This window comes from Rattus norvegicus, chromosome 6 (assembly GCF_021556685.1).
Source record: "Rattus norvegicus strain SHRSP/BbbUtx chromosome 6, alternate assembly SHRSP_T2T, whole genome shotgun sequence".
Classification (NCBI taxonomy): Eukaryota; Metazoa; Chordata; class Mammalia; order Rodentia; family Muridae; genus Rattus; species Rattus norvegicus.
Window position 1 is genome coordinate 92,010,817 of NC_141539.1, and position 11,880 is coordinate 92,022,696.

Sequence of the window (11,880 nt, forward strand, 5' to 3'; positions counted from 1 at the left end):
ATGATATTTTCCAGTTCCAACCATTTGCCTACGAATTTCATAAACTCATTGTTTTTGATAGCTGAGTAATATTCCATTGTGTAGATGTACCACATTTTCTGTATCCATTCCTCTGTTGAAGGGCATCTGGGTTCTTTCCATTTTCTGGCTATTATAAATAGGGCTGCGATGAACATAGTGGAGCACGTGTCTCTTTTATATGTTGAGGCATCTTTTGGGTATATGCCCAAGAGAGGTATAGCTGGATCCTCAGGCAGTTCAATGTTCAATTTTCTGAGGAACCTCCAGACTGATTTCCAGAATGGTTTTACCAGTCTGCAATCCCACCAACAATGGAGGAGTGTTCCTCTTTCTCCACATCCTCGCCAGCATCTGCTGTCACCTGAGTTTTTGATCTTAGCCAATCGCACTGGTGTGAGGTGAAATCTCAGGGTTGTTTTGATTTGCATTTCCCTTATGACTAAAGATGTTGAACATTTCTTTAGGTGTTTCTCAGCCATTCGGCATTCCTCAGCTGTGAATTCTTTGTTTAGCTCCGAACCCCATTTTTTAATAGGGTTATTTGTTTCCCTGCGGTCTAACTTCTTGAGTTCTTTGTATATTTTGGATATAAGGCCTCTATCTGTTGTAGGATTGGTAAGGATCTTTTCCCAATCTGTTGGTTGCCGTTTTGTCCTAACCACAGTGTCCTTTGCCTTACAGAAGCTTTGCAGTTTTATGAGATCCCATTTGTCGATTCTTGATCTTAGAGCATAAGCCATTGGTGTTTTGTTCAGGAAATTTTTTCCAGTGCCCATGTGTTCCAGATGCTTCCCTAGTTTTTCTTCTATTAGTTTGAGTGTGTCTGGTTTGATGTGGAGGTCCTTGATCCACTTGGACTTAAGCTTTGTATAGGGTGATAAGCATGGATCGATCTGCATTCTTCTACATGTTGCCCTCCAGTTGAACCAGCACCATTTGCTGAAAATGCTATCTTTTTTCCATTGGATGGTTTTGGCTCCTTTGTCAAAAATCAAGTGACCATAGGTGTGTGGGTTCATTTCTGGGTCTTCAATTCTATTCCATTGGTCTATCTGTCTGTCTCTGTACCAATACCATGCAGTTTTTATCACTATTGCTCTGTAATACTGCTTGAGTTCAGGGATAGTGATTCCCCCTGAAGTCCTTTTATTGTTGAGGATAGCTTTAGCTATCCTGGGTTTTTTGTTATTCCAGATGAATTTGCAAATTGTTCTGTCTAACTCTTTGAAGAATTGGATTGGTATTTTGATGGGGATTGCATTGAATCTGTAGATTGCTTTTGGTAAAATGGCCATTTTTACTATATTAATCCTGCCAATCCATGAGCATGGGAGATCTTTCCATCTTCTGAGGTCTTCTTCAATTTCTTTCCTCAGTGTCTTGAAGTTCTTATTGTACAGATCTTTTACTTGCTTTGTTAAAGTCACACCGAGGTACTTTATATTATTTGGGTCTATTATGAAGGGTGTTGTTTCCCTAATTTCTTTCTCGGCTTGTTTCTCTTTTGTATAGAGGAAGGCAACTGATTTATTTGAGTTAATTTTGTACCCAGCCACTTTGCTGAAGTTGTTTATCAGCTTTAGTAGTTCTCTGGTGGAACTTTTGGGATCACTTAAATATACTATCATGTCATCTGCAAATAGTGATATTTTGACCTCTTCTTTTCCGATCTGTATCCCTTTGATCTCCTTTTGTTGTCTGATTGCTCTGGCTAGAACTTCAAGAATTATATTGAATAAGTAGGGAGAGAGTGGGCAGCCTTGTCTAGTCCCTGATTTTAGTGGGATTGCTTCAAGTTTCTCTCCATTTAGTTTAATGTTAGCAACTGGTTTGCTGTATATGGCTTTTACTATGTTTAGGTCTGGGCCTTGAATTCCTATTCTTTCCAGGACTTTTATCATGAAGGGGTGTTGAATTTTGTCAAATGCTTTCTCAGCATCTAATGAAATGATCATGTGGTTCTGTTCTTTCAGTTTGTTTATATAATGGATCACGTTGATGGTTTTCCGTATATTAAACCATCCCTGCATGCCTGGGATGAAGCCTACTTGATCATGGTGGATGATTGTTTTGATGTGCTCTTGAATTCGGTTTGCCAGAATTTTATTGAGTATTTTTGCGTCGATATTCATAAGGGAAATTGGTCTGAAGTTCTCTTTCTTTGTTGTGTCTTTGTGTGGTTTAGGTATAAGAGTAATTGTGGCTTCGTAGAAGGAATTCGGTAGGGCTCCATCTGTTTCAATTTTGTGGAATAGTTTGGATAATATTGGTATGAGGTCTTCTATGAAGGTTTGATAGAATTCTGCACTAAACCCGTCTGGACCTGGGCTCTTTTTGGTTGGGAGACCTTTAATGACTGCTTCTATTTCCTTAGGAGTTATGGGGTTGTTTAACTGGTTTATCTGTTCCTGATTTAACTTCGATACCTGGTATCTGTCTAGGAAATTGTCCATTTCCTGAAGATTTTCAAATTTTGTTGAATATAGGTTTTTATAGTAAGATCTGATGATTTTTTGAATTTCCTCCGAATCTGTAGTTATGTCTCCCTTTTCATTTCTGATTTTGTTAATTTGGACACACTCTCTGTGTCCTCTCGTTAGTTTGGCTAAGGGTTTATCTATCTTGTTGATTTTCTCAAAGAACCAACTTTTGGTTCTGTTGATTCTTTCTATGGTCCTTTTTGTTTCTACTTGGTTGATTTCAGCTCTGAGTTTGATTATTTCCTGCCTTCTACTCCTCCTGGGTGTATTTGCTTCTTTTTGTTCTAGAGCTTTTAGGTGTGCTGTCAAGCTGCTGACATATGCTCTTTCCTGTTTCTTTCTGCAGGCACTCAGCACTCTGAGTTTTCCTCTTAGCACAGCTTTCATTGTGTCCCATAAGTTTGAGTATGTTGTATCTTCATTTTCATTAAATTCTAAAAAGTTTTTAATTTCTTTCTTTATTTCTTCCTTGACCAGGTTATCATTGAGTAGAGCATTGTTCAATTTCCACGTATATGTGGGCAATCTTCCCTTATTGTTATTGAAGACCAGTTTTAGGCCATGGTGGTCCGATAGCACACATGGGATTATTTCTATCTTTCTGTATCTGTTGAGGCCCGTTTTTTGACCAATTATATGGTCAATTTGGGAGAAAGTACCATGAGGAGCTGAGAAGAAGGTATATCCTTTTGCTTTAGTATAGAATGTTCTATAAATATCCGTTAAGTCCATTTGGCTCATGACTTTTCTTAGTCTGTCTACATCACTGTTTAATTTCTGTTTCCATGATCTGTCCATTGATGAGAGTGGGGTGTTGAAATCTCCCACTATTATTGTGTGAGGTGCAATGTGTGTTTTGAGCATTAGTAAGGTTTCTTTTACGTATGTAGGTGCCCTTGTATTTGGGGCATAGATATTTAGGATTGAGAGTTCATCTTGGTGGATTTTTCCTTTGATGAATATGAAGTGTCCTTCCTTATCTTTTTTGATGACTTTTAGTTGGAAATTGATTTTATTTGATATTAGAATGGCTACTCCAGCTTGCTTCTTCTGACCATTTGCTTGGAAAGTTGTTTTCCAGCCTTTCACTCTGAGGTAGTGTCTGTCTTTTTCTCTGAGGTGTGTTTCCTGTAGGCAGCAGAATGCAGGGTCCTCGTTGCGTATCCAGTTTGTTAATCTATGTCTTTTTATTGGGGAGTTGAGGCCATTGATGTTGAGAGATATTAAGGAATAGTGATTATTGCTTCCCGTTATATTCATATTTGGATGTGAGGTTATGTTTGTGTGCTTTCATTCTCTTTGTTTTGTTGCCAAGACGATTAGTTTCTTGCTTCTTCTAGGGTATAGCTTGCCTCCTTATGTTGGGCTTTACCATTTATTATCCTTTGTAGTGCTGGATTTGTAGAAAGATATTGTGTAAATTTGGTTTTGTCATGGAATATCTTGGTTTCTCCATCAATGTTAATTGAGAGTTTTGCTGGATACAGTAACCTGGGCTGGCATTTGTGTTCTCTTAGGGTCTGTATAACATCAGTCCAGGATCTTCTGGCCTTCATAGTTTCTGGCGAGAAGTCTGGTGTGATTCTGATAAGTCTCCCTTTATATGTTACTTGACCTTTTTCCCTTACTGCTTTTAATATTCTTTCTTTATTTTGTGCGTTTGGTGTTTTGACAATTATGTGACGGGAGGTGTTTCTTTTCTGGTCCAATCTATTTGGAGTTCTGTAGGCTTCTTGTATGTCTATGGGTATCTCTTTTTTTAGGTTAGGGAAGTTTTCTTCTATGATTTTGTTGAAGATATTTACTGGTCCTTTGAGCTGGGAGTCTTCACTCTCTTCTATACCTATTATCCTTAGGTTTGATCTTCTTATTGAGTCCTGGATTTCCTGTATGTTTTGGACCAGTAGCTTTTTCCGCTTTACATTATCTTTGACAGTTGAGTCAATGATTTCTATGGAATCTTCTGCTCCTGAGATTCTCTCTTCCATCTCTTGTATTCTGTTGGTGAAGCTTGTATCTACAGCTCCTTGTCTCTTCTTTTGGTTTTCTATATCCAGGGTTGTTTCCATGTGTTCTTTCTTGATTGCTTCTATTTCCATTTTTAATTCCTTCAACTGTTTGATTGTGTTTTCCTGGAATTCTTTCAGGGATTTTTGCGATTCCTCTCTGTAGGCTTTTACTTGTTTATTAATGTTTTCCTGTGCTTCCCTAAGTGTGTTCATGTCTTTCTTGAAGTCCTCCAGCATCATGATCAAATATGATTTTGAAACTAGATCTTGCTTTTCTGGTGTGTTTGGATATTCCATGTTTGTTTTGGTGGGAGAATTGGGCTCCGATGATGGCATGTAGTCTTGGTTTCTGTTGCTTGGGTTCCTGCGCTTGCCTCTCGCCATCAGATTATCTCTAGTGTTACTTTGTTCTGCTATTTCTGACAGTGGCTAGACTGTCCTATAAGCCTGTGTGTCAGGAGTGCTGTAGACCTGTTTTCCTCTCTTTCAGTCAGTTATGGGGACAGAGTGTTCTGCTTTCGGGTGTGTAGTTTTTCCTCTCTACAGGTCTTCAGTTGTTCCTGTGGGCCTGTGTCTTGAGTTCACCAGGCAGCTTTCTTGCAGCAGAAAATTTGGTCTTACCTGTGGTCCCGAGGCTCAGGTTTGCTCATGGGGTGCTGCCCAGGGGCTCTCTGCAGCGGCAGCAACCAGGAAGACCTGTGCCGCCCCTTCCGGGAGCTTCAGTGCACCAGGGTTCCAGATGGTCTTTGGCTTTTTCCTCTGGCGTCCGAGATGTGTGTGCAGGGAGCAGTCTCTTCTGGTTTCCCAGGCTTGTCTGCCTCTCTGAAGGTTTAGCTCTCCCTCCCACGGGATTTGGGTGCAGAGAACTGTTTATCCGGTCTGTTTCGTTCAGGGTCCGGTGGTGTCTCTGGCAGGGGTCCTGCTGCTCCTGGGCCCTCCCCCACGGGAGCCCAGAGGCCTTATACAGTTTCCTCTTGGGCCAGGGATGTGGGCAGGGGTGAGCAGTGTTGGTGGTCTCTTCTGCTCTGCAGCCTCAGGAGTGCCCACCTGACCAGGCGGTTGGGTCTCTCTCTCACCGGGTCTGGGAGCAGAGAGCTGCTGCGGGCTGGGATCCGCGGGTGTGGGACTTCCGGTAAACACAGAACGTCCTGGGTCCTAGAGAAATTCTGCTTCCGTGTGTCCCAAGCTCACCAGGCAGCTTTCTTGCAGCAGAAAATTTGGTCTTACCTGTGGTCCCGAGGCTCAGGTTCGCTCGTGGGGTGCTGCCCAGGGGCTCTCTGCAGCGGCAGCAACCAGGAAGCCTCAATTCTCTTTTTTATCCTGTCCTGTCCTCCCTCTGCTCTAAACGTTCATACTCCTGGAGACAGAACTTTGATCCCCTTGAAGTATGAGCTTGTACTTGACCCATGAGCTGAAGCATCTGCCTGAGAATTTGTTTATTGAAGACTATTCACAAACAAGAGACAAAAACAAACCATTAAATACACACACACACACACACACACACGTGTGTGTGTGTGTGTGTGAACAAAAAAGCCCAAACTTTGACACAAAAAAGTAATTGGAGAGGCATAGCATTTAAAATGAAAGAAAATACCTTCAGCAATTGTACTAGTGTACTAAAATTTAATGATTTACTTATAAAGAAAATTCCAAGATCAATTGTTTTATAGTAAAAGCAATCACAATGTTAAGAAATAAGTTATTTAAACTATACAAAAAACACTTGAATTTTAAAAATAGATCCTCTATTATCCACTTTAGTATATCATTGATATATATATATATATATATATATATATACATATATATATATATATACCAAGTCATAGTACAATAAGAAAAATTTGTACAGATGAAAGGAAAATATGTCAAATAAAATATTGAGAGCTCTAATTCAAGATGGACCACAACATGATATAGTAGTTTAGTGCTGGAAAATCAATTATTATATTATCTAATAACAGGTTAATTGGAATATTACTTATTCTAGTAACAGAAAAATGCTCCTAACAAAACTTGGCATGTTTGCCTCATAAAATCCCCCAGCCAAAAAAGATGAGGCATCTTTAACCTGATCAATGACAATTGGCAACTATCTATAGTAATAATCATCTGAGAAAATGTTAGAAATATGTCCTTAAGTACCACAGTTGTGACAAAAATGAAGTATGTCTCTGCTTTAAATCAACATGGGAACTGAAGACTCATCAATGCAAAATCACACTGTAAATGAAATACACAAAGCCCGAAAAGGAAGATAATATGGGTCAACCTTACACAATGCTGTTTACTCTATGATACTTCAGAAATGCTCTGTTAACCTTGTCCTATGAGACTTAGGGAAGCTTAAAGGAGAATGAAGCAAATGAGGGCTGACCTCTGCCCAACATTAAGGGAGCAAAGAAACCAAGGCAGGCAAGATTCACATATTTTTATACAACATTTACAAAAAGCAAAATTAATAAAGGAATGGGAAAGTATGTAATTATCTTGGGATCTCATAAAACAATCTTAAAAGGCAGCATAAAAACACCAATCACAATTAGTAGTGAGAATTATGGATTTTTGGTTTCCTTAAAAAAAAAAACCTGAAATATCTTAAGAATAAGTTTTCATTTTAATCCCAGGTGTGGGATATGGGCTGCTTCAAACTGTCCACAGCAGCCATGATTTTCCCTCATGCTTTAGCAGTGACTTGATTTTGCCAACTGCAGATAACTTCTGTGACTGTGTGACATCTGGAAATCTGGGGACTTTTCAGAGGGTATATAAATGTGAGAGCCCTGATAGGTGGTTTGTTTGGTTGTTTTTTGTTTGCTGTTGGTTATGGCTTGTTAATTAGTCATGTGCAAAAAGAAAGAAAAAGAATTATCTTGATAGCAAAGATCAAACTTGCCCCAAGGAACACAACTCCCCTAATTAATAACAAGTATTCTAACAATAATTCCACTCTTTCGAACCTCTGACTTTACTCAGGGATCTCTTCTCTGTCCCCTCTATCATATTTTTCTCTCTTATCTAGTATTAGGGGAAGAAAAGGAGAGAAGGGTTGGAAAATAGAAGAATCCAAAATGTAGCAAAAGAGACCTACAACAATTAGTTGAATTTGAAAAACAAAACTATAACATTTAAGTTATTATAGTCATTAAAATTTAATTATAATCTCAAAGAAAATATGTACAAGTGCTACACAGGAAGATTAATTTTGCTAAATTACAGTAAGATTAAATAAATGCAGGCCTAGTTTATAGTGATGGCGCTGAAGACAGTACAGTCAAGATGTTAGTGACCTCACACTTGGTTCATAAATTCAATTATTAAAACTTAAATGAACAATACTGAGAAGGTGATTTGAAAAATGTTATAATTGTATTGTTAAAATATGTGATGATTTTAAAAAGTCCTCTTTCTCTCTCTCTCTCTCTCTCTCTCTCTCTCTCTCTCTCTGTGTGTGTGTGTTACAGAGAGAGAGAGAGAGAGAGAGAGAGAGAGAGAGAGAGAGAAAGAGAGACTTATGCAGTTTTTGATTGTGAACTTAGATCATGACATCTCATGTGACAATCTTAGAGCTTTGGACACGCATGTCTGGTTATACAGCTGTCTTTATCTGCAAAGGCCCACCTAAACTTCTTTCTGGAATTAAAACTTAGTACCTTTTCGTCAGCCTCCTCACTTCCAACCTTTGTTTCAATGCCGGAAAGGCTTCTGTATTGTACCAGTGCCCACAGGTAAAGTCTGTTTTCCTTGTCCTCTGGCTCAGATTTTTCCTGCCTGGCACAGTAGAACAACCTAATTCTTTCTAACTCTGAGAGCCCTAATGCCGGGCATTTCTTCCCCATATCTCAGTGGCCTAACTGAGTGGAATTCAATCTTTTCCCACACTGTTGCTCTTCAGGGACCCCATTGGTCTTCTTTTCACGAGTGGCTTTGAAGGCTCCTGCACAGAAAATAGCAGAACTTGATAAATTATGAAATAGGCAAAGCTGTTTTTATTAGCTGATTCTAAATTGACATTTTGCTGCTATCTTATTCTGATCCACTGAATCATAGTAGTTTACCTTTTTATCATCTGTAAATAATGAGGAATCCCTAACATGTACTCACCTTGAAGACTGAAAAATCAGCTACGTGGACCCAATCCATTCAGCACAGAAAACCAGAGTTTTGCTAGCTAAAATAAAACAGAGACTATTAAGCCTTAACTATTAGTCTGCAGATGCACAAGTGAAGCTCTTTTGTAGTTCCTTAACATTTCGTAACTGTTATTTCTTTTCAAAATGTGCATAAAGCCATGTTTAGAATATAGTAGACCAAAATTGCATGACTTTCTTCTAAGGACTTAGCTTTATTTATAAAGTAATGTATCTGGTTGCAGATACCAGAAGAATACTTCTAAGAAAATTAAGTCCTTAATTAAATCTAAAATAGGCAATGTGTACCAATACCACAAGAGACTTCAAAAGACTCTTCATCTGCCAAATGTTGTCCTGTTTCCAATGCCTCTTATTCCCTCCTGAATGCCTGTCTGCTTCCAGAAACCTGAATGACAGGCATTGAAGACTGGAGTAAACAGGGGAGTAGTACTGGATGCAAATTTTATGAAGTACATCACGAATACACTTTGCCAAACAAAAATAAATTTTTCTATGACAAAATCCCAAGGATTGGAATTAGTTGACTGAACTGGTAATTCAGATTAGTTGGTTTTATTGCCTGGTGTCACTGGAGGAATGACTGACTGAGGGATGGCAAGATTTATCATACCTACGTGATGTGATTCAAAAATGCTGATAATTTTCTTATTTACTTTTCATGACTGTCTTCTCACCTTCTCTTCTGACATGTTTCAATGTGGAGAACCTGGGATGCATATAGACTATGACGTATACCCAGCCTCACACAGTGATAGAGGGTCACACTACCTGAAGCATGAATATTTTAGTGTGGAGTAATCTGGAAATCACAGCTTACAGCTTCATCGGTCTTTCTCTCTTTCCTGACCCTGCATGCATAGAGCGAATCATGAAAACAAAACAGAATTCCTTCTTTACCCCTCTGCTCCTGAAATGGTCATTTGACCTATATTTGATCTTCTCCTAAGAGGGGAATTTAAGATCTGGAGATAGATGTTATGGGGACCATTACCCAGCAACATAAATAGCATCCAACCAACAGAGGAATTTTGAATGACTGAGGAACACTTCAAGATATTCAGTGTCCTTAGTCATCAGGTAAATTCAAATCAAAGTGAGATTTCACTTTATACCCTTCAGAACGGGTAAGATCAAAATCTCAAGCAACAGCAAATGCTGGCAAAAATTCGAGGCAAGGAGAACGGTCCGCCATTGCTGGTGGGAGTGTAAACTTGTACAAGTATCCTGGAAATCAAATTGGTGGTTTCTCAGAAATTTGGGAATACTTCTACCTCACGACCCACCTATACTACTGCTGACCATATACCTAACACTTGTTCACCTATGTTGATAACAACTTTATTTGTAATCCCCTGAAAATGGAAACAACTCAGATTCCTCTCAACTATAGAATTGATAAAGAAAACGTGGTTCATCTACACAATGGAATATTATTCAGCTATTAAAAAGAAAGACTTCAGGGTCGCAACAGTTTGTGTGGTGGCAGCTAGGCAGTGCAGCGTCGCAAGTGTCTCCCAGTCGGAGCTGCTAGCTAAGATAGATGCCCAAGAAGGAGGTTAGCACCAATGGAGCAGGGAAGGCGGAGCCCAAGCACTGCTCCTAGAGGCTGTCAGCCAAGTCTGCCACTACCAAGGTGGACATAAAGCCAAAAAGGGCCACGGAAAAGGATCAGACAAAAATGCAGATAAAGGGGTTGGGGATTTAGCTCAGTGGTAGAGCGCTTGCCTAGAAAGCGCAAGGCCCTGGGCCCTGGGTTCGGTCCCCAAACTCCGAAAAAAAAAAAAAGAAAGAAAGAAAAAAAATGCAGATAAAAGGGAAGAGGGGAGCGAAGGGCAAACAGACTGAAGTGACTGACCAGCAAACTGCCTGCAAGAAAATGGAGAGACGGAAAACCTGAGTGCAACCTTTGAAGAAGAGAAAGAAGCCAGGTCCGACTATCAGTGGTCCCCGCCTCCTTGTACAATCCAGAGGGATTTTTTTTAATCAACTATTCTGTAAATGCGAGTTTTTTAATAGCTCTAGAAACATTTTTAAAAGGTGAGTGAATCCTACCTCTTCCCATTTTTTAAGTGTAAGGGTTTGATTTTTTCTTTGTTTTTGTTTTTTTTTCTTTTGTTTTATTTTTTAAGAGGTTAAATCATTTGCTGGTTGTTTATTTTTTGGTACAACCAGAAAATAACAGGAGACTGAATCAGGAGAGGCTGTGAATATTTTCAGTTATATCTGGTCTCATGTTTCTAGTAGAACCATTTCGTAAGAAAGCCAGTCTTTGGCCCTTGCCCTGTCAGAACTGTGGTGTCTGTGGTAATGGAAGTCCATTTAGTAACAGTTGTGAAAATGTGCTGCAAAAGATGGAAATTTTGAGTATGTTCTGTGTGTGGTATAAAATTGAGAATTAGTAGAATTGAGGATTATGAGCATTTGATTATTATGAGATGTCTTAAGGAAAGTTGCCAAGTTTGAATCTGGAACATACTGGAATAAGTTCAAAGAAAACCAATAAATACCTCTGCATTTGCATGCATGAACACAATGTATGACCCTTCAGAGTTTGGGTACTTGTGATAAGAATTGGAATGTCTATGTACTCTGCTCCTCGTCCAATAAAATCTCAGTTATGAAAGAGTAAAAACAAACAAACAAAAAAAAAGACTTCATGAATTTTTCAGTCAAAAGGTGGAACTTGAGTGCCATGAATCAGAGCCAGGAAGACAAGTATTGTATGTCCTCTTCTATAAGTGGACATTAGCCACAAAGTGCAGGATAACCATGCTATAACCTGTTGCTGTAAAATTAAAACAAGGCTTTCTTTTAACCTGCTCTAATGCCAGAACCGTGTGGCCACATTACATCTGTTTGATATTTTCATCTCAGTCAGCTAAGTATCTCACCCGCTCTGCTCCATCCCATATCACACTGCGGATGGCTACTCTCTGAGTCTGGCAACAATCTCTCTACCCATCTAGTTCCCAAGGCAGGTTGCCATCATGCCAGACATACACATCCCAGTTCTGTGGCGGCCCAGTGTGTCCAGCCACCACACGCTCTCTTGAATTCAATTAAGTCGCCACATGAAAGAACACACAACACGTCTGATCCAATTGATAAGATATAATTGCCCACTTAAATAACATATAATTTGCTCATCTAGACATACAAAACCCTGTACACATCCATCCCTTAAGAATACTCATAACAAGCTGTAGATGTGCG

General features: G+C 39.3%; 1 pseudogene; it reads left to right on the forward strand.

Annotated features, from left to right (window-relative positions):
* The first annotated feature begins 10,207 nt into the window (after positions 1-10,207).
* Positions 10,208-10,650, forward strand: LOC148005278 (non-histone chromosomal protein HMG-14 pseudogene; annotated as a pseudogene).
* The last annotated feature ends 1,230 nt before the right edge of the window (positions 10,651-11,880 follow it).